The sequence below is a fragment of the Acinonyx jubatus genome, chromosome X, assembly GCF_027475565.1.
Source record: "Acinonyx jubatus isolate Ajub_Pintada_27869175 chromosome X, VMU_Ajub_asm_v1.0, whole genome shotgun sequence".
Lineage (NCBI taxonomy): Eukaryota > Metazoa > Chordata > Mammalia > Carnivora > Felidae > Acinonyx > Acinonyx jubatus.
Window position 1 is genome coordinate 93,006,811 of NC_069389.1, and position 27,879 is coordinate 93,034,689.

Below are 27,879 nucleotides of genomic sequence, written 5' to 3' on the forward strand. Positions count from 1 at the left end.
GAATTGTTAATGTAGATCTGCTTTTATGGGATCTGGCTGGAGGCTGGACTACTTCCTCAACTAGTAACAGGGATTCCTTAAACCACATAGCAATCAAAAGGGATATCCTTGGCCGCTTTCTTTGCATGATAGTAGTGATGAGAACGCGTTGGGAAGAGAAGAGGGATTGCAAAGAGCAATTTTCTGGACTCGCTTCAGGACCGCCTTGTCTTTCTGGAGCAATCTGGCCTGCTACTAAAACACTAGTGTTCACATCCAAGAGAGTTGTTTTTTTTTTTTTAATTTTTTTTTAACGTTTTATTTATTTTTGAGACAGGGAGAGACAGAGCATGAACAGGGGAGGGTCAGAGAGAGAGAGACACACAGAATTGGAAACGGGCTCCAGGCTCTGAGCTGTCAGCACAGAGCCCCACGCAGGGCTCGAACTCACGGACCGCAAGATCATGACCTGAGCCGCAGTCGGCCGCTTAACTGACTGAGCCACCCAGGTGCCCCCAAGAGAGTTTTTTAAAACGATCACCACACCACTCCATGTGAACTGTAGGGATGGTTCCTGCTGTGTATTTAACATGTCAGTTGAAATTTGCAAGAGGCTTCAACTTGTTCTGGACTTTTTTTTTCATTTCCGTAAGCTCGGTCGGTAGATGTGTTTGTAAATTCCTGCTTGTTTCTAGAAAGTGGGGGTGGGGGTGGGGAAAGAGGAAGGGCCTTATCTCCAACTGTTCCCATTAGTCTGTACCAAGTAATTTAATTTTTTTCCCCGCTGTTGTGCTTACAATGTTTTCATTCCTATGTCCGTGCTACGTAATTAAAAATTATTTCTTACAAATCTGTCTAATGAGTAATGACTTTACCATCAAAATCCCCCGACTCCCACAGAGTTAAATTATAGGGAGGCAGTTAACATTTGCCTGAAAAGTAATGGAAATAACTTTTGGAATCAAAGAAATGAGACAAATCTAATCCGGCGTGGTCTCTTAGGCTCTAGGATTTACGTGCGTGTGTCAAGTGCACGCATATCATGCGAGACGGGGCCCTTGGTGGTCTGTATTAGCTATGATTTCTGTTTGAGGATTCCTCTTACTCTCTCTAATACATCCGAATTCACATGCTTTTTTTTTTTTCCTCTCTCCAGCAGATTGCTGGAATCTGTCCTCAAAAAGGCTGGACTTCTACAAATGCTATTTCAACTATCGGGTGTCTACTCAAGCTAGCACTCTCCTGGTTTGGCCCGAGGGTGGCTGAGAGGACCCGTGGCCATTTTGCAAGCTTCTGCTGGTTCTACAGCCCATATCAAGGTCTGTCTGCCTATTGCCCAATGCACAGGTGGATGAGGCCCTCCCAGGTCCCTTGATATATGGCGCTGGATCCTCCGATTCCCACTGAGGTGCTTTTGTTTGCGAATGGATGCCAAATTAATTGTTAAAAAGGGAGGACAAAAAGGAGGATGTCCTATGCCACCATGATGCTGACATCACTCTCATTGCTTGTTCTTCGCATTGTTCAGTAGTATTCTACGGTATGCATATAACGCAGTGGGGTTTTTTTTGTTTTTTAGCCATTTACGCGTCAAAGGGCATCACGGTTGTTTCCTTTATCTTTTAATGTTTATTTATTTTGAGAGGAAGAGTGTGTGCACAAACGGGGAAGGGCAGAGAGAAAGGGAGAGGGAGAATCCCAAGCAGGCTCCTGGCTGTCGGCACAGAGCCAGACGTGGGGCTCAATCTCACAAACCACGTGATCACGACCCGAGCCCAAGTTGGATGCTCAAACTGACTGAGACGCCCAGGTGCCCTGCTTGTCTTTTCTTTTTTTTTTAATTTTTTTTTTCAACGGTTTTTTTATTTATTTTTGGGACAGAGAGAGACAGAGCATGAACGGGGGAGGGGCAGAGAGAGAGAGAGAGAGAGACACAGAATCGGAAACAGGCTCCAGGCTCCGAGCCATCAGCCCAGAGCCTGACGCAGGGCTCGAACTCACTGACCGCGAGATCGTGACCTGGCTGAAGTCGGACACTTAACCGACTGTGCCACCCAGGCGCCCCCCTGCTTGTCTTTTCATCCCGGGTTTTAGGCAAAGCAAAACTTTCCAATTTTGATGAAGTTCAAACATCAATTTTTCTTTTCGTGGATCATACTCTTGGTGTCAAGTCGGAGAGCTTGTCCCCTAGCCCTGCGTTCTCCAGATTTTCTCCTGCTGTTTTCTAAAACGCCAGTTATACATTTTACGTTTAACATCAGTGATCCATTTTTAATTCATTTTTATATAATGTGTGCGATTTGGCTCAAGGTTAAGCGGTGAAACTTAGGTAATTTTTTTCATATTTTTTTCATAGCTTTCTGTTTAGATTCCCTATCTTTTCCTTAATTCCGCGTGTGTTTTCTGTTAACTCATTGACCATCTTTTGAAGAGCGTTGACATTTTTATTTACGCTCAAACTGAAATTTTTGTCTCGCTTGGAGTGGACATAAATTCTGATCCCAGGTCTTTTTTTTTTTAAAGTGTTAGCTGTACTCTGTTTCTAGAGTGTCTTACATATGCTTGATTAACCCATCAGACAGAAATTTAGGCAGTGTTTATACACAGAATTTAGGCTTTCTTTTCATTACTTCTCTCCTCTCTAGGATTCCCTCCTCACTTTCCAGTGGCTGTTGTTGTTTAGTGGCTATGTTCTCTGGTTCTGTAGGACAGAAAATAGGCATTTTTTTTTTTAAAATACAATTTTGGAGGCGCCTGGGTGGCTCAGTTGGTTAAGCATCTGACTTTGGCTCAGGTCACAATCTCACAGTTCATGGGTTCAAGCCCCGCTTCGGACTCTGTGCTGACAGCTCGGAGCCCGGAGCCTGTTTCGGATTCTGCGTCTCCCCCTCTCCCTGCCCCTCCCTCGCTTGCACACTCTCTCTCAAAAATAAATGAACATTTTTGAAAAAAAAGAACATGAAAAGAATTTAAAAATTAAAAACCACAATTTTTGTGACCTCGTGTTGCACCTGTACTGTGATCTATACTTTGGCTAAATTTGTAAAAACAGTACAATTTATTCGTGTCAGTCTGTTTTTTCAAATTTCAATTTTTGTACAGAATCTGCCTGTTTTTTGTTTATTCTCCAGAGGCTTTACATGGCTGCACTTTGTACTTTTTCTCGAGTTTACGTAACGGCTTTATTGATATGTCACCTTGGCCGGTCTGCAGCACCCAATTGTTCTATAAAGCAATAATCTAGGTGTTGGATTGAAGGCATCTTGCAGATACAACTAACGTTTCTAATCAGCTGATTTTATGTAAGAGAGAGTATCTAGGATAATCTTGGTGGACCTGATGGAATTTGCTGGAAAGGCTTAAAAGCAGGGACAAAATTTCCCTAAGAGAAAGAGGCAAAATACTATCTGCAGGCAACAGCTTCAGCCCATGCCTGTGGAGTTTGAGCCAGCCCATGAACTTTGCTTCCTGAGTGCCTGCTCTACGGATTTTGGACTTGTCATCACAGGGATTGGATAAGAAAGTCCACAATCCATAAGGCAGACACCTGGGAAGTCGGGGGACTAGGGGGATGGGGAAGAGAGAGAGAGAATATATACCCTATTGGTTCTGCTTCTCTGGTTCAACTCCGACTGATACACTCCTTCATTCCAAAAATCACTGATAGTTTATATTTTGAATGTGATAATTGCAGGATGTAAAGCCCCTAGAGGAAATCTGTCTAAATTTGATATTTGCGATCCCACTTGACTCATTTCCTTTTGTTAATTGATTGTTTTTCATTGTGAACCGATTTAGGTGATATTAATCTCAGGAAATACTGAAGTAACTTTAGTGTTCTGTGGGGCACATCGTCCTTGCTTGTTCTTTTTTCCTCCAGAATTGCCTTTGTTCTTCTTTATGTTTATTCTGCCACGTGGGTTGTCCAATCACTTTGTACTAAAGTCATATTGGGTGGGTGCCTGGATGGCTTGGGCGATTAAGCATCCGACTCGTGGTCTCGGCTCAGGTCATGATCTCCCGGGTTTGTGAGATTGAGCCCTACCTCGGGCTCCGTGCTGACAGCACAGAGCCTGCTTGGGATGCTCTCTCTCCCTCTCTCTCCACCCCTCCCCGGCCCACTCTCCCTCTCTCTTTCAAAATAAATAAATAAACTTAAAAAAAAATCTCACCTAGAGCTTTAAGAAAATAAAACATAAAATCCTATCAGGATTGGAAGGACACCAGATTGCTTAATCTGGGGTTATGTCACATGTTTACAGAATTGCATCTTCCCACTCATGATCACTGTGTTTCTCTATCAAGCCTTCTTTCACCTTCTTTAGAATTGTTTCATAATTCTCTTCTTAAAGGCTGTCTGTTGCTTTTCTGGTTTTAGTCTAAGGTTGCAAGATAAACCATTAAACTATATTGATGGTATTCTGAATAGGATTATTTTTTCATTTATCCTTTCTAATTCATCTGGGCTGCTATTTACTCTTGTATATAGACATCGTGTCCCCCAAACTTTATGAATTTGATTATTATTTCCGATCATGTATCTTAAGAATTTCTCTCCACGAAATTAAGAAAACAGTCTCATCTACGAGCGCGCCAGAAACAGGAACATATTCAGGAATAGACTGAACCAATAAGGTGAAAGGCCTGCACTCTGCAAACTACAAAACACTGGTGAAAGAAATTGAAGATAATGGAAAGAAATGTGGAGACATCATTCCATGCTCGAGGATTGGAAGAACAAATATGGTTAAAGTGTCACCCAAAGCAATCTGCACATTTAATGTATCAAAATACCACCAGCATTTTTCACAGAAACTGGAACAAACCATCCTAAAATGGGTGTGGAACCACAAAAGACCCCGAATAGCCAAAGCAACCTTGAAAAAGCAAAGCCAAGCCAGAGGCGTCACAATTCCAGACGTCAAGTTGTATTACGAGGGTGTAGCGATCGAGACAGGATGGCACTGGCACGAAAACAGACACATAGATCAATGGAACAGAATAGAGAACCCGGAAATGGCCCCACAGCTACAGGGCCAATTAATCTTTGATAAAGCAGGAAAGAATAGGCACTGGGAAAAAGACAGTCTCTTCAACAATTGGTGCTGGGAGAACTGGACAGCGACGTGCAAAAGACTGAAACTGGACCATTTTCTTACACCGTACACAAAAATGAACTCAAAATGGATGAAAGACCTAAACGTGAGACCTGGAACCATAAAGATCCTAGAAGAGAGCACCGGCAGCCATGTCTCTGACCGCGGCCCCAGCAACATTTTTCTAGATCTGTCTCCTGAGGCAAGGGAAGTAAAAGCAAAAATAAACTATTGGGACTGCAGCCTTGTACAATGTTAGCATCGGGTTATTAAAACTAGCTCTCAAGTGCATGTTAGCAGAAATAAAGCAACCCATGGATGAATGGAAGACAAAGATCTTGCACACAAAATCACACTGGAATAAAAAGACAAAAAGAAAATATGAGAAAACTGGAGGCTCTCCTTAGGAAGTGAAATATTTGAGTAATATGAATTCTGTCATAAGAGAAAAATGTGAAAGGGAGAGGAAGTAATTCAAAGAAGTGATCCAAGGTGATTTTCATTTCCCAGAACTAAAGGGCACGAGTTTCCAGACTGAGTGGGCCCACTGAGAACAATACGTGGAAAAACATCCACAAAAAGGCACATGATAGTGAAATTTCAGAACAATAGGGATAAAGAGACAGCAGTAAGAACTCCCAGGTAGGAAAAAGTAGGTTACTTACAAAGGATCAAGCCTCAAAATGACATCTGAGTTCTCAAGCACAACACAGAGCTATGAGACCATGTAGTGATTCCTTCAAAATTCTGCAAGAACGTTATTTTTCATTTAACATTCCCTATTCAGTCAAAAAGTAGCCATCAAGCAGGAGAGTAAAATAAACATGTTTAGGTAGGCCAAGTAAAAAAAAATTGAACTATCACTCACCTTTTTGTGGGAATCTGCTGAAAGACAAACAAAGAATACCAGTAAAAGAAAGCAAATGAACAAACAAACAAAAAAGAGGTTGAGGGGCAGTTGACATTGGCAAGATGGCAGAGTAGGACGTCCTAAACCCTTCTTTCCTCAACAGACACATTGATTCAGCAGTAATTCATGGACGCATTCCATCCGTGAGGGATCAGAAACCAATGGAAAGTCTCCGGCACCAGACTCACCAAAGCCGGTAGGGAGATTCAGGACACCTTTACATGGAGACCCTGCTCTCCGTGCATCACCATAATAGGAGGAAGCGACTCCCTAGCCCCCGACCTCCCCTAGTGGCCCAACTATTCTGAGGGGGCTCCCAGAGAATTAACTTCTGTCTTACTGGTATTGGAACTCTTGAGTCCAGCATGGACTGGCTGCCCAGGGAAGCATGGAGGTGGTCGCTTGTGCCATTGATCCTTACCCCCGCTCAGCACAGCGTGACCAGGTGAAAAATCCTGGCTGTCAGTTTCCTCCCGTGGAGGAAAAAAGTTGATCCATGTGTCTAGTGCCCCAATTTCCTAGAGGCTTCCCAACGAACTAACATGTTCCCTTCCCGGAGTCCCCCCGTCCCTTTGACCTTATTATCATTGTTTTTCTTTTATCCTGTCCCGGCTGAAGCCTGCTGCTTTTCACAGACTATATCTTGGGCTCTAAGGTAATCCCTATAGAAAACTATCGATTGAAAAATGATCATTGAGAAAATTATCAAACCACGTTCATGGAGTTCGTTGAAAATTCATCTTCCCTAGTCTTAGAGGGCCCTCGTTATATTTAAAAATCTTTGTCATCTTACAGAGTCCCTACCTCAGTAACCAATTACTGTTCCAGACTTTTTTAGATTGCGGCACACTACTTGACTTATACATTGTGTGCTCCCTCGGGATCTATTTTCTCCATTTCAAAATCTCTCTGTCTCTTCCTTTCTTAGAAAATGTTTATTTATTTATTTTGAGAGAGAAAGCACAAGTGGGGGAGGGACAGAGAGAGAAGGAGAGAGAGAATCCCCAGCAGGCTCCGTACTGTCGACACGGGGCTCGAGTTCACAAACTGTGAGATCGTGACCTGAGCCAAAACCAAGAGTCAGACGCTTAGTTGACTGAGCCACCCAGTCGCTCCTCTCCCTTTTGTTTGCTTAGCTTCTTTCCTTCTTGTTCTAGAAGAAAGATGTTTTCCTTTCATTCCCAAGGCAAATCTCTCCCGTCTTTCTAGTCACTCTTTTTCTGGGACCATAACTCCATCAATTATAATCCTCTCCAAGCAAGTCTAGGCTCTTTATATTCTGGTTTCTTTCCTTCTGTTTACACTTGAAAGCCAATATAACATAATGTTTACAAGCACAGACTCTGGAGAAAAGAATGCTTAGATTTGAACCCCGATTCTACTATTGAAGTGCCGTATGAGTTTGAATAAGTCACCTAGCCTTTCTGAGCTTAATTTTCCTATCTATGAACAAATAGGATTGTTTCAAAGGATTAAGTGAGATAATCTACAGACAGTGCTTAGCAGAATGCTTGGCATATGGTAAGAGCTAAATTGTTAGGTATTATGCTAGAAAGTATGATGTCGACCAAAAAAATGAAGTTCAGTTTTCCCCTATCCTAGAACAACTCTCCCCCTTCCATGCTCCCTCCCAAGTGACTTTTAATTGCAACTCTGGCTTTTAGAAATCCCCACCAACAATTTAGTTGGTTTAGCCCATGCCCACCAACCCCTCCTTACTTAATTAACCACAGCTTTCTGTTCTCACTGCCTGACTAACACTGCTCTCTTTCTAGTCCCAGTCCAACGCTCAATCACCTGTACACCATAATACCTCCTGTCAAATATGTTGGCTGATTCCACTGGTATGTTTTCCCAATCATACATGATCTATCTGGATCTAAAAGATAGATCTTGCATTTGCCCTCATGTAGGTTGTCAGAAAAGACAAGATAGGCCTTCAACAGAAAAAGTGACATTTAATTTCTCAAGTGTCATTTCTTGAAGTACTATAATCCGATGTTTCTGACCTGATTTCAAATCATTCTCACTCACTCCCCCACTCTTGTCAATCTTACCACCCTTCATCTACTCTGTGCTCTCCTAAGAAATTTTAAAAATAAAATATTTCATAATACTCTACAAAAGTTGAAGATTCTGGTTTTCATTTTTATTATTAAAAAAAATTTAGAGAGAGAGAGAGAGAGAAAGGGGGGGGGAGGAACAGAGAGAGAGGGACAGAGAGAATCTCAAGCAGGCTCCACACTCAACGCAAGAGCCCCATGCGGACCTCAGTGTTAATACCGTGAGACCATGACCTGAGCCGAAATCAAGAGTCGGAGGCTTAACCGACCGAGCCACCCGGGCGCCCCTACAAAAAGCTGAGGATTCTTGAATCGGTAGTCATTATAATATGACTTCTTCTGCGCAGTAGGTCGGCCTTTGAAACCACTGAACTGCATCCCAGACCTGGGTCGTAACGTCCCTTACTTTGAAAATTGAGCTGTAGCTCCCTACACAACTTTCTTGAGAAAGTGCTGAAATCATTCTGCCATTTCAGGGAAGGGGGAGGGCCCTGCTCCAGGCGGCAGGGAAATCTAATTTTAAAGTCTAATGAGGAAATCTGGGCAGATGAATACCAAGGAGAAGGTGATGTTGACCTAGTTGAGTGCACCCGCAGAATTAAAACTTGGTGGGAAATCATTGCGCTTCCGGGAACGGGACCAGTGAAGGCTTAGAGGACGGTGCGAAGATCAATATTGGAAGAATAAAATAATTGAATTAGCAAATCCTCAGGACAAATAGGCTGAAGGGAACAATGGGCAGCACGGCTCCTACCGACTTAAGGGAAGTTAAGAGGAATTAGGAAAGGAAATGGGCCCAAATCTTTTGGAGTTAGGCCTGCTAATGCCATGGCTGCACACGGAATGCACCTTGCTCTAGAGGTGAGACTGACACTGCCTTTCACAGCAACCTGAGGCTCATTATCTTGGATCAAAGATTGGTCAGCAATCGCGAGGTGGGCTCTTCTAAGGAAAAGGGCACAGTGTTCATTTCAGTTTCTGTTTCAGACACAAGCTGTGTGACTTGGGCAAGACATTTAAGCTCAGTTCCCCAGCTGTAAGATGGGGATAAAAAGAATCCCTATGCTTTAGGGATATTGTACTGCTAAAATGAGATGGCGTGTGTTAAATGCCTAGCACAGCGCCTGGCACATAGTTGGAGCTCCATAAATGTCCATTTCCTTTATTTGTTCCTATGGCCACCCCACAACACTTTTGTTTCGTACCACCTCTCTCAGACTGTAGGGAAAACAAAATAAAAACGATAGAAACACGACGGCGGGGTTTTTTTTGTTTGTTTCCTTGTTGCAAAAACCGAGAGACTTAGTGAAGGAGTTGAAAGCATTAGCTAAAACAAATTTAAGAATTATCAGCGATTCCAGGGGCACTTGGGTGGCTCAGTCGGTTAAGCGTTCGTCTCTCTATCTCAGCTCGGGTCTTGATCTCAGGGTTACGTGTTTGTACCCTGCACTGGGCTCTGTGCTGGGCGTAAAGCCTACTTAAAATAAAAAGTAAAAAAAAAAAAAAAAAAGAATTATGAGTGATTCCATGACGTGTACTTTTATTATTTTACTTTAAACAATTAAGTGACTACACATTACACTGTTTTTTTAAGTTTTCTTTTTTTTTTTAGTTTATTTATTTATTTTTGAGAGACAGTGAGAGCAAGTGGGGGAGGGGCAGAGAGCGAGGGAAAGAAAGAATCCCAGGCAGGCTTCGCACTGTCAGCATGGAGCCTGATGTGGGGCTCGAACTCACAAACTGAGATCGTGACCTGAGCCGAAACCAAGAGTTGGAGGCTTAACCGACTGAGCCACCCAGGTGCCCCTGGTGTTTTTGTTTTTTTTTTTAATGTTTATTTATTTTTGAGAGCGGGAGAGAGACAAAGCGCCAGTGGGGAAAGGGGAAGTCGGGGCGGGGGGAGAGAGAGAATCCCAAGCAGGCTCTGTGCTGTCAGCAGAGAGCCCAATGTGAGGCTTGAACTCAAGAGTTGTGAGATCATGACCTGAGCCTAAATTAAGAGTCGGACGCTCAACTGACTGAGCCGCCCAGGCACCCCCACGTTGCACTGTCTTTTTTTTAAACTTTTTTTCTATTATTTTTTAATTTTTTATTGAACTATGATTGACGTGCAATATCGTATTAGTTTCGGATACACAACACAGTGATTTGATATTTTTATACATCACAAAATGATCACGGCAGTATGTTTAGTCACCATCTGACCCAACACAAAGCTATTATGATATTATTGACTACCTTTCCTGTGCTGTACATTACCTCCCCGTGACTTATTTATTTGTTTTATAGCTGGAAGTTTGAGGCTTTTCACCTATTTGGCCCAGCCCTCTACCCGCGACGCCGTTTTGAACTCAGGTGGCTGAATGTTGGCTGGCTATCCTCTGTCGGAACAGTTCTCATTAAGGGCACGTGAAAAGGTGTGATTAAAAAGAAAATGGGCTCACGGATGGCTGAGTCACCGAAGCGTCCGACTTCAGCTCAGGTCCATGATCTCCGGGTTCGTGGGGTCGGGCCCTGGGCTGACCGCTCAGAGCCTGGGGCCTGCTTCAGATTGTGTGTCTCCCTCTCTCTCTGCCCCTCTCCCCCTCCTCGTGCTCTTTGTCTCTCAAAAAAAAAAAAATCACAAACCACAAATAAGTCGATCGATCAATCGATCGAAAACAGACTCCCTTCCACCTCAGCTAACTCAGAGACCAGAAGTTGAATACGGTTTGTAGTAGTAAAGACTTCCTTCACAGAGCTTCTACTCTTGGCCCCAGCTAGGTGCTTTAGATATCTCCAGTCTTCACCAAAATTCCTGAATGGCAGCTCTTATTATCCTTATTTTACAGACAAGGAATCTGGGATGCAGAGACATCATTCAACCCAATAGCCAAGTCTCCAACTCAGGTCTCCGTGGCCCCAAGTCGTACACCTTGTTTGCCATGCCAGTGTGCCGGGCTAACCAAACAGCAGCTGGTGGCTTGGCCAACCTCACTTGTTCTGTGCTTTCAACTGGTATCACGCTTTTGAAGGGAGAGTGCCAGATACGATCTTTAGGCTGGGAGAGGTGTGCCTTCTTAGCAAATCTAAACTATTCCAGGAGAACGTTTTCGTAGGAAGGCCTTGTAAACATCCACCGTTTACTGAAGTTGAAGTGAGCTTTTTTTATGCACTGTGGTGTGAATCTCGCCTTTTGTGGGAGGGATTTGTGACACAGTAAACGTGTGCGTGTGGTTGAATTTGCCAGCCACACCTGCAGTCTTTCCCTAATAATTGCCAACTTCCGTTCTCACTCTCAGGCTAGGGTAAGTAATAATCGCTGCTGTTTATTGGGCTCTTAGAAGTGTTCAGTGTTGTGTTGGATGCATACAGTATGTTATTTATTCCTGATAACACCCTGTGAAGGTAATGGATGGGGAAACTGAGGCACAGGGAGGTTATTTAACCTGCCCCAAACCAGCCAGCTTGTAAGTATAAGAGCTAGGATTCATACTTGGTCTCGCTCTAGACCCCAGACTCTAACCCATCCGTTCTGCGGAAACTTGTGGAAGTACAGTGACTTGGCCAAGACCACTTGGATAGTGTCGGACCTATATTTTCTACACGAGTATGTCAAGTTCTAAATCCCATGCTCTTACCACTATCAAGTGAGCAGGTCGCACAAAGGTTCATAGAACAGCTTAAAATGAAAAATCGGTGGGCTTTTTTACACCAAAATAGAGTAGTTGTGATCTTGTTGACAACACTTAGCTAGACATTTAAACAATTTTTTTTAATGTGTATTTATTTTTGAGAGAGAGGAAGAACACAAGCCAGGGAGGGTCAGAGAGAGGTGTAAGGATTAAATGAGATAATATATAGGAATAGTACTTTGCCAACAGTATAGTGATCTGCAAATATACCGCAAGTTATTGGTCTCGGTAACTTACGCAATCCTTTTTTTTTTTTTTTTTTTTTAAGATCTGAAGTAATCTCTACACCCAGTGTGGGTCTCAAACTTATAACCCTGAGATGAAGAGTCACCTGCTCTACCAACTGAGCCAGCGGGGGCGCCCCAACAGGATGGTTAGCGAAATGGAAGAGGTAAGTCTCTTTTGACTCTTGGACATACCTAACAGATGTTATTATTGTTGACCTTTTCTGCATTCACTTCTTTTGTCGTTGCCCTTTCCTTAAACGTACAATGTGGGGGAGAACCTGAACGTGAAGTAATTTGATTGGCTAATTGAGGGTTTATTGTATGTAGCTGTGTATGGCTGTGGCTGATTACAAAGGGATTTGCTTCTGTTGTCGTTTCTGACTCGAATAGCTTTCTAAATACCTCGCCCCGTCTTTGCATTCCTAGTGGGCGTGACAACGTGGAGGGGAAAGCCTTTGTCACTGACTTCCTGGTATCTTCCTTTCGACCTAGCTGGGCTCCAGAGAGCCAAGACCCCTCCCCCTCCTGTGCACAGGCTCACACTGACACACGCATTCACACATACAAAGGTGTGCTGTGTGTGTACGTGTGTCGTGCGCGTGTGGTTCAGTGTTGTGTTGGCTTGGGGTTCGTGTGGCGTGTGTGAACGGTATCGCTGTGGTGTATGCGGTACAATCGGTGTGTGTTGATCTTGTGATGTCTAAGAAGAAATACGTATTTGGTCTTGGCCTTAGTTTTAGCACAGAGCTTCTAAAACCCTTGGAATTTCCTCAGTGGTGAAAGATAAAGGTGTTTTTGTTGTCCTCACGAGGCAACTTACAGAAAGCATCTACGCGTGGGGGCTGGTTGCCCAGAGAGCCAACCTTGCATCTAGAGGGCTGGAACTTTCCGTCCCGCCCCCAGACCTCCAGGGAAGGGAGAGGGGCTGGAGCTTGAGTGGATCACCAGCGGCCAATGATGTAATCAATCAAGCCTCTGTAACGCAGCCTCCGTGAAAGCCCAAAACGACTGGCTTCGGAGAGCTTCCGGGTTTGGCTGCAGATTCGGGGAGAATGGCGCTTGCGGAGAGAATGGGGGTTTCGCAGCCCTTCCCCATAGCTCATCCCACGTGGTTCTTCCATCCGCTGTTCCTGAGTCACATCCTATCATCTTGCAACCGGTAATCTGGTAAGCAAAATGTTTCTCTGGTTCTGTGAGCAAATTCATGGAACGCTAGCTCATCAATGGAACCCAAAGAGGTGGTGGTTGGAACCTCTGATCTACCGTCAGTCGGTCAGAAGCACAGGTAACAAACCTGGGTTTGCAACTGGCATCTGAAGTGCGTGCGTATGGGGAGTAGTCTTGCGGGACTGAGCCCTTGACCCGTGGGATCTGATGCTATCTCTGGGTAGACAGTGTCAGGGTCGAGTTAAATCGTAGGACGCTAGCTGGCATCTGGGCACTGCTTGTTAGTGGTGTGGGGGAAACTGCCCCCCACCCCGTCCGAATTGGAATTGGGTGCTCTCTCTCACACCTAGACTCTAAGCTGTCTGGGAACAGGAGTAATGTCTTTCCCTTTCCTGTAACATTTTGCACAGCTCCAAAACTGGGTCGGTTGCTTAATAAATACCGGTCAAGTATTAAAATTGGCTCTAAATGTTGTTGTGGTATTATAGTTGTTGTTCTATACTACACCTTCCGATTTGAAATATCTCAGAGGGAGAGTTTAAAGTTGGTGTTTTAAATATAGGCCCATAGCTTCGTCCTTTAAAAAGAGGCAGAAATCAGGGCGCCTGGGGGGCTCAGTCGGTGAAGCGTCTGACTTCAGCTCAGGTCACGATCTCGCGGTCCGTGAGTTCAAGCCCCGCGTCGGGCTCTGGGCTGACCGCTCCGAGCCTGGAGCCTGTTTCAGATTCTGTGTCTCCCTCTCTCTCTGCCTCTCCCCTGCTCATGCTCGCTCTCGCTCTCTCTCTCTCTCTCTCTCTCTCTCTCAAAATTAATTAGTATTTTTAAAACAACAATAGCCAGAAATGGGCCCCATTTCATACCTTTGGGGCCAAAGGTCTGTAAGTCATTCCTGAAAGATACATAGTTCCTGTCTGGCTTCTGGACCAACTGTAGTACATGAAACATCTTGCTGGCCTGGTATCTGCCAAGTGCGGAAGGGGCACGATGGGGGTGGGGCGCTTGTATCTGTGTAATGTGGGGGGTTGTTTAAGGATAGCTTTGGCCAGAAACTGACATCCACGAAGAGCGGTTGGTGTGGTCATTCTCCTGGTGCGCAGAACCCACTAGACGGCAACCTCAGCTTCGTTCTGGATGCTCCTCTACAGCCCGAGCTAAGAAAAAAACACCACTGGTAGTTGGGCTTGGATGGATGCCTGCAGCCCACAGGCAAGATGACCCAATGGTCTGTGGCCTGTTGTCCCAAGAGTAGGAAGTAACCCCACAGAGGAAATCGGAGCTGGAGCCCAAGGAACTGCCTCAGGCACGATGCCTAAGATGAACAAAGCTATTAAACTTCCAGAATCTGCCTTTCATCGCTTCCTAGGGTTCCTTCCCCAGAGCATGCATCAGATCCATCTAGGTAAGAGAGTGAAGCCTGCTTGGAATTCAGATTCTTGGGCCCCACCCAAGATTCTGAATCAGAATCATTGGAATGGGGACCAGAAATGCGATTTTTTTTTTTTTTTTTTTTTTTGGAAGGTGCTCCAGATGGCTCAGGTTTGAGGACGAGCTATCCGGAAGACTCCAGTCGCTGAATTCATTGTTATTCTCTGTCGCTTTCCTGCGTTTCTGCATTCTCTTCTCAATATTTAGAATTCCCTCCCCGTTCTCCATCACTCATGAAGATCGGGTAGAAATGTCATCAGGATTTCAGGAGGCAGTATTTGTTTTTTGAGAACTCTGAACAAAAGAATCTCAAGTATTTCATGGTAATTCATCCCCTCCACCAATCAAGGAAGATGCTAGCACTACTTTATTGCATTGCTGATAACGATTTGACTTATGTGCTCCCTCGCTAGAGTACGAGCCCCTTCAGGACAATCCCAAGAGTAGTGATGAGGCCATTCATTGGTTGCTCAATACGTCTGCTAAATGGACGGCCGACAAGTGATAGGAAGAAGAAATGGAGATTCAGGCTGTCCAACACATAGTGTATGAACCTGACCGGAGAAGACCACACAGCAGAATAGAGTCAGAAATGCCCAGAATTCAATCCAAGTTTTGTCGCTTTCGGTCTCCGTGACCTTTGACAGTTGCTTAAGCTTTCTGTTTTCTCGTTTATGCTGTTGAGATAATAATGGTGCCAATCTCATACGATTGTTAGGAGGATGAAGTGAAAAGGCACGCACGAAACCCTTCTCTTAGTATCTGGCTACAGGATACATTTTCTTTTTTTTTTTAATTTTTTTTCAACGTTTTTTATTTATTTTTGGGACAGAGAGAGACAGAGCATGAACGGGGGAGGGGCAGAGAGAGAGGGAGACACAGAATCGGAAACAGGCTCCAGGCTCCGAGCCATCAGCCCAGAGCCTGACGCGGGGCTCGAACTCCCGGACCGCGAGATCGTGACCTGGCTGAAGTCAGACGCTTAACCGACTGCGCCACCCAGGCGCCCCACAGGATACATTTTCAATCAATAGTAGCTGTTCTTATGTCTGTAATTACTGCTCAGACTTGTAATGTCTCGACAAGCCCAGGGGCCATTAAGTTGGTAGGGCTGTTTGTCTCTGCAGCAAATGGCTCTAGGCTGTGTGTATTTGTGTGCGCGTGTGTTTTAATAATTTTGCTATCCGCTGTTTCTTTCGTTACAGTCAGTCTCCAACAGTTTTCGCCATGTGTCCTCCCCCTTCCTTTTAATTTGCGGCTCATAATCTTTTGTGAGATGGAACACCAGATAAGCAAACTTTGAGTTTGTGAATCCACTTGTTATCGGCAACACCTCTAATCAAGTAGAAAAATGATTCTTTACAATGCGTTGATGACTGAACTGCACTTTAGCCATGCTGAAAGGGCATTGTGACCCACTTTTTCTACCAATAAGTCCATATGGGAATCTGCTAGATCCTTCCTTTCCTTGGCATGATAGCTGGAGGCATACCTTTCCTAAGGAGGCAGCCCCCATTCAAAGATAGGAACTCTTTGTTATCACAGTGGATATTTAATAACCAGTCATCTGTATACCCTCATGGATATTGAAGACAAACTATTTCCCTTCCTTATTTTATCATTTTACACATGAGGATTTTGAGGCTTAGAGGTTATGTGTGATCTTGCCCAAGGTCATACATTTATTTTGGTTAAATTTTCAATGTTTAGTTACCATTTATATTTTCCTTTTAATGACTGTCTCTTAGATGCTATGCCCTGTTTTGATAAGTGACTTTTTAAAATTTTTTAAATATTTATTTATTTTTGAGACAGAGAGACAGAAAATGCGTGGGGGAGGGACAGAGAGAGAGAGAGAGAGGGAGACACAGAATCCGAAGCAGGCTCCAGGCTCTGAGCTGTCAGCACAGAGCCCGACACGGGGCTCGAACTGATGCGGGGCTCGAACTCCCGAACCGTGAGATCATGACCTGAGCTGAAGTTAGCCACTTAACTGACTGAGCCACCCAGGCACCCCATGCTATGCCCTGTTTCTATTGGGCATTGATACTCATTTCTCTAATTCACTTTTTAGTACTTTTATTCTCAAAATGATAATAGTTTTCGGTTACAAACATCAAGTTTTGATAATCACTCGTTTCCTTCTGGTTTCATTCTGTATTGGTTGTTTTATATTTTATTTTTTGGTTTACCTATTGTATAGTTTAGCGATGTGAAATAATACTGGATTCCAACATACCAGTGTTTTCCAAATAGTCACTTGTATCAGGAAATGTATTGAAGAAAACATTTTACTCTTATTTGAAATAATGTATTTACTTTCTTCTACATTATTTTATATTAGAATATTTCAAGGCTTTCTATTCTCTTCTGTTGATCAGATATGCTACTTACAATAGTGTTACAATTTTAATTACTTAGACTTGTGATGTGTATTTATCTGATAGAGCAAGTCTTTCCTTAAAACTCTTTCTCCAAATTTTCCATTGCCCTTTTATTCACTGTTACGAATGTTGGTACCCATTTGTCAATTCCCAATCATTGAATTTAGTATTTGATTAGAACTGATCTACACATATACGTTAGTTTGGGGACAATGAACAAATTCACAGTGTTGGGTAACAGAAACTGTAAGTCTTGGGGCGCCTGTGTGGTGCAGTCGGTTGAGCGTCTGGCTCTTGGCTTCGGCTCAGGTCATGATCTCACAGTTTGTGAGTTCGAGCCCCAAGTCAGACTCTGCTCTGACAGCACAGGGCCTGCTTGGGATTCTGTCTCTCCTTCTCTCTGTCCCTCCCTCACCTGTGTGCTCTCTCTCTGTCTCTCAAAACTAAATCAATAAGCTTAAAAAAAGAAAAAAAGAAACTGTAAGTCTCAATGTATTTGTCTGCTGTTATTTATACAATTATGTACTTGAAAAAAAAATCTGCCCCTCCCCCCCCCCAAAAATCTGGGCAATTTAACTGAACTCTATTCCACTTGAAATTTATTTTCATGACCTGAGCTGAAGTCGGACACTTACCCGACTGAGCCACCCAGGCGCCCTGGCATTTCTTTTTATGCTCTCCCTTTCTTCATTTGTAAGATGGAGATAAATAGTACTTAACGGCTAAGATTGCTGTGAAAATCAAAAGGGGATAAGTCATCTAAAACAAACAACACCATTGTTTTACAAATGGTAAATCCTCTGTAAATGCTGTTCTTGCTGAGGTTGTTACATTTTTTGGCAACATGGGGGAAAATATGGAAAACGTTGGGATAATCCCTTATGGGGATGTTTACAATAGATGAATTACATCCTATTAAGGAAATACGCCTCTGTACCTCGTTTATTTAAGAATTTCAGAATCGGTAATAAAACTTTAATTTTATCAACGACTTTGTTTTCCATCTGATATTTGCCTGTTTTTTTTCTCACTTGGCTTTTTAATTTGATGGGTTATATTAATAGATTCCCTAATGTTGAAAAATCTTTGCGATCTACATTTCCCTGGGATTGTCATGGTACGTTTTTTCATATACCAATAAATTTGTTTTCTCATAATTTTAATTAGAACTCATCTATATTATGAGTGAGATTTATCTCTTGCTTGCTATTCTTTGAGCTATTTTTGTCAGATTTCAGTATCAGGGTTACGTTCTATTCAAAAAATTATGTGGGAAGCTGTTTGCATTTTTCTGTGCTTTGAAATAATTCATGTAAATTGCAAAATATTTGTCTTTGTGTCATTTAAAAGAACATCCATATATTTCCACAGAATAGTTATACTTTCCTTTTGAAAAGTAAATCAGATTATATATATTCCTTCTCACTCTAAAACTTCTTGATCTTGGGGGCGCCTGGGTGGCTCAATGGATTAAGCGTCTGACTCTCAGTTTCAGCTCTGGTCATGATCTCACAGTTCGTGAGTTCTAGCCCCACATCGGGCTCATGCGGAGCCTGCTTGGGATTGTCTCTCTCTGTTCTCTCTCTCTCTCTCTCTCTCAAAATAAATAAACTTTAAAAAATACCCAACACGTCTTGATCTTGGAATAAACCTACAAACTATTGCTATGGCCAACAAGAGCCTACATGATGTGACCATTCCCACCAGTCTGGTTACCATCCTGTCCCACCATACTTGCCCAGGCTCGCTGTGAAAGAAACTGGTGAGGCTGTAGCTCGGTTCTTCCAGTGTGCTACGCTCCTTCCCTGCACAGGACAACTGCGCTTGTGGTGACCTTCACCCACAGTGCATTCTGCCCCTCTCTTCCCCAACTGGTCACATTCCCTTCCTTCAAGGTCTCAGCTTCAATGCGACATCCTGAGAAAGTTATTCTCTAAAAGTGGGTCGCCCAGTTTTTCTCCATCACATCATCTTCTTTGCTTCCTTTACCAATGGCTTCTTTTGTTCATGTATTTATTTATCCATGTGCTCAATCATTTATTAATTTTCCATCTCCCCAACCCCCATCAGAGTTTGAGATCTAGCTCTAGGCACGCAATTATGTTTTTGTCATCATAGGTCTCTTATGATACAACTTTTTGCCATTGGCATTCAAATTTTCTAATTATATCCCTTTGGGGGTGGGGTCTGTATTTCATCCACTTCGGTGACCAATGGGCAACCTCTTAAGGTTAGAATAGCTTTTGCTTAACTTATTCATTTAGCTTCGTTCCTGGCTGCGCTGGAATATGTAGTCAAGTATTTATTTTTTTAAGAAGGGCTTCTGGTTGGTGTATTTTTTCAGGCTCTTTCATATCTGATATAAATAGATGATAAGTCACTTAGGTATAAAATTCTTGAGGCAGAATGTTTCTTCTGTAGAATTCTGTATGTATCGCACAATTATTAACAATGTCTTTGGAGTATATCCAGGAAGATGTGTGAAGTCTGAAATGTCTGATTTTTATTTCTATGTAGAAAATCTTGCCCCAACCCATGCGTGCCTGAAATTTGTAGGATCTTTTTAATTATTAATTAATTTAAATCAAATATTTGTGAGAATGCATAGGGTAGGCCTTTTTTTTTTTTTCAAAAAGTATTTCTGCTGTATTAAATCCTGAGGATTGTGTCCTCTGATATTTATTCAGTTCAGAAACGTTTCCAATTATTATAGCTTTTGTGATCATATCTGCTCCCTTTATTCTAGTCTTTTGCTTAGGAACACCAGTTATCTGTAGTAGAGTCTTTTTTATTTCTCTCATTGTTTTGGTCTTTTCCTTGCTGATACAGTTTCTTAATTTGCCCTCTATTTCGTTAATTTTTTAAACCCTTCCTTACCCCTTCCTTTCGGTTCTGTTTTCTGCTTGTTGACCATGTTTTATTCAAGGTGTGCTATTTTAGTTTCTTCAGAATCATTTTCCTATGCAGCTTCTTTTTAGCTCATCTAGATGCCTTTGCATAGTATTCTCTAGCCTTCCTCATTTTTCTCTGTTCTCATTTCATAAAGACCATGTCTTGTTGAATTTTATATAGGTTGCTAAGAAGTTTAATTTTTTATTTTTTATTTTGCCTAGAACAAATAATTGTCAGAATCTGCCCCTTTACAAAACCTTCAAAACCTCACCTTTTCTGGGGCGCCTGGGTGGCTCAGTCGGTGAAGCATCTGACTCTTGGTTTTGGCTCAGATCATGATCTTAAAGGTTCATGGGTTCGAGCCCCGCATCGGGCTCTGTGCTGGCAGTAGGGAGCTTGCTTGGGATTCTCTCACTCCCTCTCTCTCTGCCCTTCCCCTGCTCACTTTCTCTGTCTCTTTCAAAAATAAATAAACTTGAAAAAAACCAACTCGCCTTTTCTTTGTTCTGCAATACCGCTTCATAGACCCTATATTAATCATTTATTCTCCTTCTTTGAGGACGAGGAGAGCTCTAGTCCATCCCAACATTGGAGATACATGTAGGCAACCCTTTTTCCCTAATCTTTTCCAGCTCATACATAGATAGAACCTTATTCTCAAGTTAGATTGCTGTTTGTATTTTCCTGGCCCAATTTAAAGTGCTAGTACACATTTATCTAATCCAGGGTTTCTCACCTTCGGCACTATTGACATTTGGGGCCAGATTGCTCATTTGTTGTGGGGGGGCTCTCCTGTATATTCTAGGATTCTAGCAGCATCCCTGCCTCTACCCGCGAGATGCCAGCGTGACCCTCAAAATTGTGCGTCCTCCCTTAGCGTGACCACCAAAGATGTCTTTAGTCTTTCTCTAATGTCCCCCCGGGGGCCAACATGACCCCCGGGTTGAGAACTATTTCCTAAGCAGACTTTGTTGAACTGATCGTCCATGTTTTCGTTTTGTCTCCACGCTCATTGCTGACATTGAACTAAAGAAGAACCTGAAAACGTCTAAGTTCCAGAGTCTACCAGTGCCAGTCCCTTTTCTATCTCTTCCTCCACCTATAGCCTTTTACTTCCCGGGACTCTTCGCAGCTGCCAAGTATGGTTGTACAGGTTGCGTTCTACAAAAGGGTGTCTGGTTTGGGGGGGGGGGGGGTGTGATCTAGCATACACTTCATTCTCCTAGGTATGTGCATGTGAGTCTGGATCCGCCAAGAAGGAGCATCTTTTTAAAATCAAACCAAGCAAGGGGCGCCTGGGTGGCTCAGTCGGTTGAGCGTCCGACTTCGACTCAGGTCATGATTTCGCGGTCCGTGGGTTCGAGCCCCGTGCTGGGCTCTGTGCTGACGGCTCGGAGCCCGGAGCCTGGGAGGGGGTTGGGCACTGAGGAGGGCACTTGTTGGGATGAGCACTGGGTGTTGTGCGCAAATGATGAATCACGAAATTCTCCTCCCGAAACCGATATCGCACTGCATGTTAACCAACTAAAACAGGAACGACCAAACCAAATCAAACAAGGCTCGTGAACGTGGGTCTATTCCTTGTGGAACGCAGGGTATCACTGCCCGTTCTTATTTCACATCACGCCTTCCTGCCACACTGTTTTCTTGAGTTGCGGGCCCTGGATCATCACCAAGGTAAAAACGGACACAAGAGTATAGGAGTATCTTGGTCCCCCACAAAAGTTACCTGCATCGCATCGGTGTGATTGCCTGTTTTTCTGAATAGTGCGCATCCTGGGGTCAGACATGTGGGAGGGATGACGCCTTCCCCGGTGCCATAGTACAACAAGGTGGTCTTCATTTCTACTTGCAAAGCATAGGCCGCCTTCTAATTGCAATCGCCAGTTTCATTCTCGGGGTCCAGTAATTAGAGAAAAAACTGTTCCACGTCCTGGAAGTCACGTGGTTGTGCCTCAAGTCTTTTTCCTTTGGCACTGTGACTTTTTTCTTGTCTCTTTCCTGCCCCCACCCCCGCCCCCCGCCCCGCATCTTTAAAGGTATTATCGCAAAGTGATGGAGTGAGGGAGGGAGAAACAGGAACCTGCTGGCGGGCGTCATTTTAAACCTGAAGTTCTGCATCAGATTTTCAACTTGGAAGGCAGTTAAACTTCCAAGCAAACACATGCTTTTGAAGTTTTTTCTCTGGGGTGAGGGACATAAGAAGATGGGGACGTGATCCCTGCCCTGGAGGAGTTGGTAATCTCACAGGGGCAAGATAAGCATACAAGGGAAAGGAAGGAGGCAAAGTAAGAGAAATGTCATCAGAGAATTACAGGCCGGACACTCTGGGGTTTAACGGAGGAGGAATCTTGTCCATCTCGATCAGGAAGTGCTTCCTAGAAGAGATGACAGTTGACCTGATTCTGAAAAGATCAGTAGTGGCACCTCAGCAGGAAATCACGCGTTAGAGGCAGGGCTGACGGCATGGAAATAAGCACAGCTAGAGGCACTGAGAGCTTTCAGCCTGCAGGCTTAGACCCCCCCCCCCCCAATTTTTTAAACCAAACATGACCAGCCAGCCAGGTGTTCTCCTGATCGTATTCATTAGCCAGATGGATAATATTGGCTCTGAACGCCTATGATACTCCTGGGTGCCTGAGCCGCGGCCGTCCCCCATCATGTTATCTGTGTCTAAATCCGTATCCTGTGGCTTCTATCTGGATTCCGTCATTTGCACATCAGGCCCCTTCTGGAACTCCTAGACTGATCGAGACGGTTCTAGATTCCTTAGAGGGTCCCAGCTCCATTTTGTTGGAGGCTAGATCCTGATGCCCTTCTCACCGTGGCTAGTTATACCAGTGTGTATAAAGCCCAATTTTACCCATCTTTTTTTTTTTTTTTTTTTTAGTGTTTATTTTTGAGAGACAGAGCAGGGGAGGGATAGCGAGAGAAGGAGAGAGAAAGAACCCTAAGCAGGCTCCATGCCGTCAGCGTGGAGCCCCACGTGGGGCTCGAACTCACAAACCGTGAGATCATGACCTGAGCCGAGATCAAGGGTCATACGCTTAACTGACTGAGCCAGCCAGGCGCCCCTCATTATGACCCTTCTTAAATTGGCTGACATAAGTTGTCCTGATAGAATATAGGAAAGACAGCACAGCAAAGGATTGTTTTTTCCCCCCTTTCCCTAAGGATTGTTTCTTCCCGAGGAAGAAAACTCAGCTATATTTTTGTCGAAGGACTTTGTCATATGTAGAATAGATCCAACTACCATTCTGTTTCTAAATGAGGTTCAGGCAGGAGACACTAAAATGATTACAATGGAAGGCTTGGTAATAAAATATTGAACCAAATTCTGTTTACTTATTTATAAGCTTCCGACTGAAATTTTGTGAATATTCCATTGAGAGTTTCAAATATACGCAAAAATAGAACAGTGTAACCGACTCTCATTACAACTCATTTAGCTTCAACAATTATCAACTTGTGACTGATCTTGTGTCGTCTACACCCCAGCCACAGAGTTAGCTTTATTGTAAAGCAACTTCAGATATAATATTCTTTAATTTGCAAATATTGGGGGATATTTAAAAGTATCCCTTTAAAATATTTTTTTTTAATTTTTTTTTTTTAACGTTTATTTATTTTTGAGACAGAGAGACACAGAGCATGAAGGGGGGAGGGGCAGAGAGAGAAGGAGACACAGAATCGGAAGCAGGCTCCAGGCTCTGAGCTGTCAGCCCAGAGCCTGACGCGGGGCTCAAACTCACGGACCGCAAGATCGTGACCTGAGCTGAAGTCGGACGCTTAACCGACTGCGCCACCCAGGCGCCCCTAAAATATTATTTTAGGAAGGCCTTGGTGGCTCAGTTGGTTGAGCGTCATGGGTTTGAGCCCCACGTTGGGCTTTGTGCTGACAAGCAAAGCCCACTTCAGATTCTGTCTCCCTCTCTCTCTCTGCCCCTCCCCCCCCAAATACATAGACATTGAAAACTTTAAATGTTATTTTAAACATTACCTCTGAAAACAAATGAGAACAATTCTCTAATATCCTCAAGTAGCCATTCCTCTGTAGTTACCTTCTTATGGTTTGTCGAAGTAGGGATCCAAATATAATCTCTAGATTCTCCGATAACTAAGTTTTCTTTGTAAACTTTTTTGGAGGAAATGGTTTTTTTGTCCGTGGAACTTTCCACAGTTTGGTTTGGCTGTCTGCCTCCGCGTGGGGTCATGAGCATATTTCTCTGTCCCTAGTATTTTCTGTAAATTGAACATTCGATGCACAGGCTGGATCGGATACATTGCAGATTTTTACTTTATTTTACCTATTTTTTTGTTATGGCCAGCCTGTACCACAGGGAAGTGACAGAGTGCTTCCCTCACGAGTGCCCGATATCTGTTGTGATACACAATAGGGGTTTCTAAATGGTGGTATTCACATGCAATCATAACTTTCTTCATTCATTAGCTGAGATGCTTTCACAAAGACAAATGCTTCCTAATCTATCATTAGTTCTCATGAGGTACATGTCATGTAGGAAAAGCAAGAGAAATGATTACTTCTCCTCATTTACCAGTTTTCGGAATAATGGATTTCTTTCTTGGCATCTGCCACAAGTGAGTCATGATTCTCTGAGTGTCATTAGAAAGCTATGGATGTCAACATATTTAAAATATTTAAAGTACTTAAATTTTTTGTAGCTTGAATCCTTTTTTGGATAATTTTTTAAAAAATTATTTACTTTCTGGGGCGCCGGGGGGCTCGGTCGGTTAAGCGTCTGACTTCAGCTCGGGTCACGATCTCGCGGTCCGTGGGTTCGAGCCCCGCGTCCGACTCTGTGCCGACAGCTCGGAGCCTGGAGCCTGCTTCGGATTCTGGGTCTCCCCCTCCCTCTGCCCCTCCCCTGCTCATGCTCTGTCTCTCTCTGTCTCAAAAATAAAAACATTAAAAAAAAAAAACCAATTCTTTATTTTCAGAGAGACAGACTGCAAGCAGGGGAGGGGCAGGGAAAGAGGGAGACGCTGAAGCAGGCTCCTTGCTGTCAGCGCAGAGCCCACGTAGGGCTCGAACTCATGAAACTGTGAGATCGTGACCTGAGCCGAAACCAAGAGTTGGACGCTTAACGGAATGAGCCACCCAGGCGCCCCTATTGTAGCTTGTATCTTTATTTATGCTCATACGATCCCCTCTTAAGCCATTCAGAGTTCATTCCGATTGGTTTTTGAGTCCTTTTGACGTAACTCCAGAAGGTTTTGATGGGTTTCTTGCTTGATGACCTTAAAACATGTTCCAGGCTCCTTTTGTACATTTCATACACCGGCGCTGAAATCAGCCATTTCTCCAAAGAGTTCCTTGATAGTTCCTTTTAAGTAGGAAGTTGTCTTTCAAAACGACAACTGGGGCACTCGGAATGTTTGCCGCTATCGGGATGGCCTTTGTCTCTACTACCCTTTAGCGTTCAGAGCTAGAGAATGTGTGTTGTTTGTGTTCAGTTTTAGGGTAAAGTATATTACACATTTATAGCATTACTTTGTCTTGCTTCCCTAACCTTATTAATTTCACCTGTGTATCTCTCGTTAACCACTTGAAAATCCGACTTCTCAACGATCCCGATATAATTGCTCATTGGCTTTAACTGCAGAATAACAATGTAAAACTAATAATGATATGATTACTGGAAAAAAAAAACTGTCAAGATGCTTTTTGCAGTCATTTTTAAACATTTTTTTAATGTTTATTTTTAGTATATGTGCTGCCGAAGCAAGCACTTAATGTTTATTTTTGAGAGAGACAGAGAGAGGGACAGAGTGCAAGCAGGGGAGGGGCAGAGAGAGAGAGAGAGACACAGAGTCCGAAGCAGGCTCCAGGCTCCGAGCTGTCAGCACAGAGCCCGACGCGGGGCTTGAACCCATGAACCATGAGACCATGACCTGAGCCGAAGTCGGACACTTAACTGACTGAGCCACCCAGGTGCCCCTGCGGTCATTTTTATCTGCAGGGCTTATCCCAGTAACTCAGTGCCACTAAATCACCGTGATTTAAAGTCACTTGGAATTGTTCTTCTTTTTGTGGTTATGTCATCAATTGGATACATAGCTAGGTTTATTTGTTTCACATTGCTTTCTTTTAAAAAAATTTGTTTTTAAGTTTATTTATTTATTTTGGGAGAGAAACAGCACGAGAGTGCACGGGAGGGGCAGAGAGAGAGAGGGGGGGAGTCCCAAGCAGGCTCTGCGCTTTCAGCACAGAGCCCAACATAGGGCTTGAACCCATGAACCACGAGATCAGGACTGGAGCTGAAATCAGGAGTCAGACACTGACCCTTGGTGCATGGTCCATAGTGCATCCATTTTGTACATGTACCATAGTCTTTCTTGCACTCAGTCTTCTGGAAAACGTGGGTGATTTTCTGGTCTTTCACCGTTACAAATCGTGCTGCAGTAAATAGTATCGTGTAAACATTTTGTCCGTACTTTTGCCTGTGTGTCATTGAGATCAATTCCTACAAGCGAGATTGCTGGGTCAAAAGCTAAACCATATGATAATTTCCCTCTATAGTCCCAACGGTCCCTCCACGGAGAGGATAGTATTTGGTGTGCTCGGCAGCAATGATTTAGATGTTTCTGTCCCCACGGCCTCACCAACAAAAAGCATGTTGTTAAACTTGGAGGTTTTTCTCTGGCCAGTAGGTGAAAAGGGCCTCTTAGCTCGGTTTTGATTTGAATGTTGAGGCTGAAATTTAAAACCCAACTTTTTTCCAGGGGTACCCGGGTGGCTCAGCTGGGTATGCGTCTGACTCTTGACTTGGGCGCAAGTGATGGTCTCACAGTTCGTGAGTTCAAGCCACGCATCGGGCTCTGTACTCGCAGTGCGGAGCCTGCTTGGGATTCTGTCTCCCTTGCTCTGTGCCCCTCCCCGACTTGCTCTCTCTCTCTCAAAATAAATAAAAATACACTGTAAAAAATCCAAGTTTATTCTGTTGGATGTGTGCATTTGCTGTGTACCTATTGTAGGCAGGGTGTAGTTCTGTGCATAACGATTCAGAGATGAATTAGGCACAGAGCCCAATGCGGGGCTCGAACCCACAAACCGTGAGATCATGACCTGAGCCGAAGTCAGATGTTTAACTGACTGAGCCACCCAGGCGCCCCTGGACCTGCTGATTTCTAAGGCCCCTTTCACCCTTTATTTTATGAATGCTCCTGCTTTTCTTCTCTCTGTGTGTTGGCTTCACTCTCCATCCTCAACGAATTGAGGGACAGAGTAAAATAAATCATTAGCACAGGCTAGTTCATTTACATGCAGTGATCTCAGTTGTCAAGAAAGGATTATGGAGGTAAAACTTGGATCAAGTGACTAAGAGTTAGAGAAACGGCGGAAAGGTAACCAATTTAACATGCAGCCAGTGACAAACTTGAGCCAAAATGGAAAATATTATTATGTGGGAAACTGAAGAGCCAGCACCCGTTCTCAGGGGTTAGTTGTTCAAGTTGCAAACTAGATGATTGTTACGGGCAGATCAGCTGTGACCAAAAGTTCCCGCGATGGTAAAATTCTGGAACACAAAAAGATACTTGCAAAAGCGTTCCCGTAGTTGGCAGGTGGTCATTAGGTGTACTAAATGCCCTTCATCTACAGAGAAAGACATTTGAACTCATCATTGACTGGAACAGTCCCGGTACATCAAACAGAACTTTATTCCAATAAATGAAAGGAGGTAATTAGTGAAACGGTAGTTTCATTTTCCAGCTGGGACAGCTTTCTATAGTCTGGGTAAATGTAAAGCTTCTTTGAAATGTGTTCTTTGCGAATAAAATCCCCAAAACGCCTTTTAGGGACCCTCATTTATACAGATACAAAATAATCTTTTTAAAATAGGTGACCCATTTTTTTTTTTTCTCCCAGGCAATGTTCATAAGCAAATACGGAAGACTTGACTAAAGTTGAGCAGGAAAACTTTCGTTTGATTCTGCACAGGAGACCAGAACAGACATTAGCTTAAATATTCACACAGAAATGTCAGCTCGTAGATCAGGGGGCACACTGGGAATTATGTGGAGGGAAAATCTGCATACATCA

At 43.5% G+C, this 27,879-nt stretch overlaps 1 long non-coding RNA gene across 1 annotated transcript; it reads left to right on the forward strand.

Annotated features, from left to right (window-relative positions):
- Positions 1-328: 328 nt before the first annotated feature.
- On the forward strand, positions 329-27,855 carry LOC128311424 (uncharacterized). Its single transcript, XR_008289824.1, has 3 exons — positions 329-1,298; positions 11,991-12,113; positions 27,706-27,855. It is a non-coding gene; the product is annotated as an uncharacterized LOC128311424 (long non-coding RNA).
- The last annotated feature ends 24 nt before the right edge of the window (positions 27,856-27,879 follow it).